This window comes from Equus caballus, chromosome 18, assembly GCF_041296265.1.
Source record: "Equus caballus isolate H_3958 breed thoroughbred chromosome 18, TB-T2T, whole genome shotgun sequence".
Classification (NCBI taxonomy): Eukaryota; Metazoa; Chordata; class Mammalia; order Perissodactyla; family Equidae; genus Equus; species Equus caballus.
The window spans coordinates 66,211,432-66,217,043 of NC_091701.1; the positions used below are offsets into that span (position 1 = coordinate 66,211,432).

At 35.5% G+C, this 5,612-nt stretch overlaps 1 pseudogene; it reads right to left on the bottom strand.

Moving 5' to 3' along the window:
• Positions 1-211: 211 nt before the first annotated feature.
• On the bottom strand, positions 212-543 carry LOC106781926 (large ribosomal subunit protein eL33 pseudogene; annotated as a pseudogene).
• Between the last annotated feature and the right edge of the window lie 5,069 nt (positions 544-5,612).

Below are 5,612 nucleotides of genomic sequence, written 5' to 3' on the forward strand. Positions count from 1 at the left end.
CTTTTATGTGGAAACTCTCTACTTGGAGTGGTTTGCTTTCATTAGTCAGATGTTTTGACTTAATCACTTCATGAAATGTATCTAACATCTGTAAAATGGTGAAGGGTAGAGGCGGATTCCTGGTCTAGATCCCGTAAATTTTAAGAAATGCCTCTATTATTAAACACCTAATATTTTTTCCACATTTTTATTTACTTACTTTTCAATAAGTTTAAATTCTTGAGGGGTACAACGTCACATGGATTCTGTGTCCAATGGCCTTAACAGGAAAGTTGCTTCAGAATTTGGCACAAACCATGTCACTGTTTCTATGGGCACAAGTGCTCTTTCCCCAGATTACTCTGATTTCATTTGGTTTCCCACCAGAAGTCGCTGTGTTGTTCTTTGCTTTGTACACGTAAGACATTTCTTGCCCAAATAGAATTTAGTTTTATCTGAGGCATAAGCATCTTCAATGTTAAGACGAGCTGTGTGCTTCCTTTGGTTTTAGAGACCCCACTTACAGCAGCAAAAAATGTTCTTGGACAACAGCCTTCCTAACATACCTGCTATTTTTGAAGTCCTGTTCCCAGCAGGCCTCTGCAGGCCCCAAGATGGCAGAAAGAGAACACCTAATATTTTAAATACTCCATTCCAATCCAGTCATTCTTTTCTACATTTATCAATTACATATTCTGTACAAGGGACTGTGCTCGCTGCTGTGCATGATTTTAAAAAGGGGGTATGAGTGAAAACTGAGAGTAACCTGTAAGCAGGAATAAAGTAAATAGATAAATAAATATTAATATAAAGCAAAGCTACTAAAATGGACATTGCCACATGAAAGCCAAGACTCCAGAGGGCAGCACTTCGATCCTTGGGAACAAAAGGAGCCCATTTTCCATAGACTCCTTCTACCAAGAATCTAACGTTGGTATTACTCCATAAGCAATAGCATACCTAAATATACAGCTTCTTTAAACATGATTTAATGTATAGACGAAAACGAAGTCTTCAGACAATTAAGCAGAATATTTTTTACATGAGCAATAATGCTGACCTACGAGAAGTTAGCTGGCTAGAGTAATAGTCATGATAAGTTAAACGTGGAAAAGCCACATTTACTTCCATTTATTTTGGGAGAGAGGCAGAAGGCTCTAAATTCCTGTGATCTTAAGAATTATTTGGATGAAATGACCCTAAATATGGGCCCTCATTGAATATCTGAATATAAGAAATATTGATAAGAATTAAAATCAATCTCCATTTGAATCACACAGATCCAATGAGTCTGGCTTCAGCCTATTTCATGCTTCTATCAGAAGATCGTGATTTGGGCCTTCTTTTTATCTTCAGACAGAACTGGCTACATTTGAAAAGCTATTGCAGCTGTGTTGGATACTGCTGAAAATTCCTAAGTATGACTCAGATGACAAATTAAATCTGATAGAGAGTCTCCTGGGGATTTGCAGAGTGGAGGTTCAATCCTGAGAATGATTAAGTTAGCTGAAGACCCAACAGGGAGCTCCTAAACTCCTACAAGACGTTGCATCCCAGCCTCTGTGTCACCTTTGGAGCAAAATTTATAATCACACTGTTCTGGAATGAGTCAGGGTATTAGGTAATGAGACGAATTCCAATTTTCTATGAATTTTCAAATATAATTATAATAATTATGATGTCAAATAAATCATCATTGAATCATAAATATATTAAGACTTCATTCAGGAGGACAGAATCACAATACTCCAGAAACTTTCACAATTCAAACATGTACATTAAGGCAGTTTCCAGGAAAGTTTACCTGCTCAAATTTTTGCCACCCTTTAAAAGTATATGTGTATATGTATCATATATATATTTCTATATGTATATAGACATAAACACAGACACACTTATAAACACACACAAACACATATGTGAATCCTCTTGCATGCCCTAAGAATGGACTTCATCATTCACTATAAATTAATGAGTATTTACTCAAAATTTTTTAAATTATAGCAATACTGGAAATTACCTAAAGATTAATGATAAGCCAGAGGACAGTGTTCTTTCTAATTTGCCAGTCAGTCTACAATTTTATCCTTTCTCTTCTCTCCATCCTTTTACAATCCCCCACTAGAAAAAATACTGAAGTAAGTGCCAAATTTGTATTCACCCAATTCCTAAATTGCATAAAAATATCATTACCACAATCAATGACTAATCCAAGTGGAAAACATGGTGAAAAAAAATCTGGAAAATGTGCTGTTTAATTCCAATTCCAATGAGTAATTTTCAGAGTCGTGTAACCTCTTTGAACTTTCTGTTCAGTCTTGGGGTAATTTTCAGCTGAAAAATACAAGAGGAGAAATGTGGAACCTCGGGTTTAACTGTAAAGGATATAAAAAAGACAGGAATAGAGATATTTATCGTTTCCCAAATGAGTAAGTTGTAGCTCACTTCATTTTACTAAATGTCAAGGAAATGTGAGCCCTGTCCAAAAGTAAAATTTCTAAGCTAAAGAGAAGTGATTATCAATATAGTTCTATAGGAACAAAGATAAGGGACAATTAACTCTACCTCGGGGACGAAGAGGAAATTAAAGAAAAGCCTCTTGAGGAATTGGTCACAGGAATCACTCAAATATTTGCCTGTCAGGTCCCACCACCAATGTCATTGCCTCAATCTTGGATATGTCTGTGGTTAGATATGCCCAAGTCCTTCTACTACAACATGACATTTTTCAACCATATTTCTGGCTTTTCTACAAACATATTGGCATTGGTTCAAATTCTTTTAAAGGGAGCACAACTCTCCAAACGCGGCATCACCAATGTAAACTAAGTGAACTCCGGATCCACCTCTCCAGGAATAGCAAAGAAAATTTGCTTTGTATTTTACAATTGTAGTAAGATACTCTATTTTAAGCAGCAATTCTGCCACGGATTCAGTGTATTTTTAAGTGAATCTTATCACAGATACATTTTAAAGGGGCTTACAGTGATTTGAAGGCATATAGAAAATGTCCATGAAAATAATGCATCTCCTTGGCTTAAAAAAGAAGATCACACATAAGGCAGTACAAGTGAGAAAGAGAGGGAGAGAGAGAAAGACTTCTCTTCCATGTGTTTTTCATGATGGAGATAACCGATTTTCTTCTTGCTATTATTGTAGAGAGCACTGCTGACATTCACTGGCCTACTGAGTTCATCACAGCTGTGCTTATGCATCTCCCCCAAGATGCGTTTTCCAATGAACTGGAAAGGATTTGAATTTTTGGTTGATAATCTGCCACACCCTTGCTTTGCTTCATCTTTCCAGTCACTCTTTTTGTTAGAGGAGAGTCAGATTAATCAGTGTTTTGGCTGCTGCAGGTGTTTAGATTTGTGTTAAAACTCCAAATGCAATCCAGAGAGCAAAACGAAACGTTATGTGAGCTGGTTAATGTCAGTGAAGTCAGGGATATATAGAAAAAAAATATGTCTAGATTACTATGAGGACACCAGCTCTTGGACTGCATGATAGGATTCACCAGTGTGGGTATTTTACCCAGTCATGACACCAGCTCAGATCCACACCCATCTAGACACTGTATTAGAAAACACTGACATGAGGAGGAGGAATAGGATCTGGGATACAGAATGCAAAGGATTCTGGTACAGGACCTCTAAAAATGCTCAAGATAGTGAAGAATGCTAAATCAGAAAATCTGGAGTATGAGATTTCTTATCTCCGGATCTCTCATGGATATCTTGAAATACAACAATGCTTTTACGTGCAAAATATCAGCTAACTTTTCTTAAATGAGTGCATCAATCATGAATTTTTCCCATGAGTGTAAAACTTCTATTTAAGAATATTTTAGTTAAGAATTTTAGGATAAACCAAAAATACAATAGAAATTGTACATGTAATGCCCAAAACAAAGCATAAAAAGCATTATTTAAAAAATAATACATCTAATTTTTCACACTGAGAAATAACGAAGAAATTCAATAAACTTCAACTCTCATTAACCATCTAAAACACTAAGATAGTGAATAGATATATGAATTTTTTTGCAAGTGTCAAAGACACCAGGAGAAAAATGAATCATAGTTCTGAATGGGTTTAAATACAAGAGAATTTTTTTAAAGTACAGGATAAAGATGATTGGAAGACAGAAAGATGTATGTAATAGTCTTTTTCCCCAACATCTCCATTTTGATCCAGTAGAAAAGTTTATCTTCATGACAGTTCAATCGTTACTTTTTTTTCTTCAAGTAGTGACTCTCCACTCTAAAATCAAAAGATGCACAAGAGCTTGGTCCAACTAGTTCTCTTTTCCTGTCATCAGATGATGTCATCTATATTAGGACATCTTTGTAATTTTTGTAACTGGGTCTGTAGGGAGGCAAGTGAGCCACTGTCCATGCTTACAGAAAAGATATACACCTGGGAATGTACATATAGCGTATGAATTGAGTAAAAATTGGGTAACATGAATAGGGAGAAAGAGAAAGATGAAAACAAGTTTAAAGGACAAAAGTTTTGAGCTGGATCTTAGAGAAATGACTTCCGTGAATTGTTGTGAAGTGGGGAGAGTTTTATGTGCACATACATTCATGGAGATGAGTATGGTTAACATAGAAAAAATAAAATAAATGCTGATGACCTTGATCAGAATTGAAGAGCCTGTGTGGAACATACAGATGAATGAACTATGGATTGATGACTAGGGCGTAAAGAAATATCATGATTACTAGAAATAAGGATACTGTGGACAAGCATATTTTTCTTACAAAGATTTTTCATAAATGGCATTTACCCCTTTTTCAAATACAACCCAGAAATTATTCCCTAGATCCAGAAATATATTGAAAATTATTAATGTGTGTATTACGTATATTAACGTGGCCTGGAAATTATGCATATAAAAGTATAAATTTAGAAATATTTATACCAATCTTTATACTAATCCAGATAAAATGAGACCTTCTTCTGGTACTTTGATATTCCATGGGATAGGCTCTTTCTCTTCTTGTTTCTTACAAAGTCAAGACATGAAAAGTCTAAATTTCTCTCTAGAAAAATCTGTTCAGGCAGCATAAAAATTTGAGATCTCAGAAGAAATCACTGTTTGGCTGGCTACAGATATTTGTGAGAAATAGAAACAGCTATAGATAAGCATCTAACTCTTCAGATGCCATTCAAACATAGCTCAGATGCTGAGTCTTTTGACATTTACCTGAAATTGAGCTTCCGGGACCCAGGGTGGGTGGATGAGCGGAAGGGACAGGCAGAGGCTTTTCCTTCAGTTAATCTTTCACAGTTCCCTACTTAAATTGAGTTAGGGTGGATCCTGGCAAAATCCCAATAAAAAAAACTTCTAGGAAGATAAGGTTTGCAAATTAGCCTTGCCCAAGACAAGGGCATCAAGGGATTTCTCAAAATTACAGTTGTTAATGTTATAAGAGGAAACAAAAAGTACATATATTTAATTCTTTTATTTAAACACCAGGCAGAGCATTTTGATATATATTCTTAAGTTATACAAACATATATGTGACTAAAATATGTAACATCTTATACATAAACAGATGCACACAAGCTCCAGATGTGCTCTTTTTCTCCCTTTGTGGGTTGTGTCTTCTATAAGGGAAAAAGAC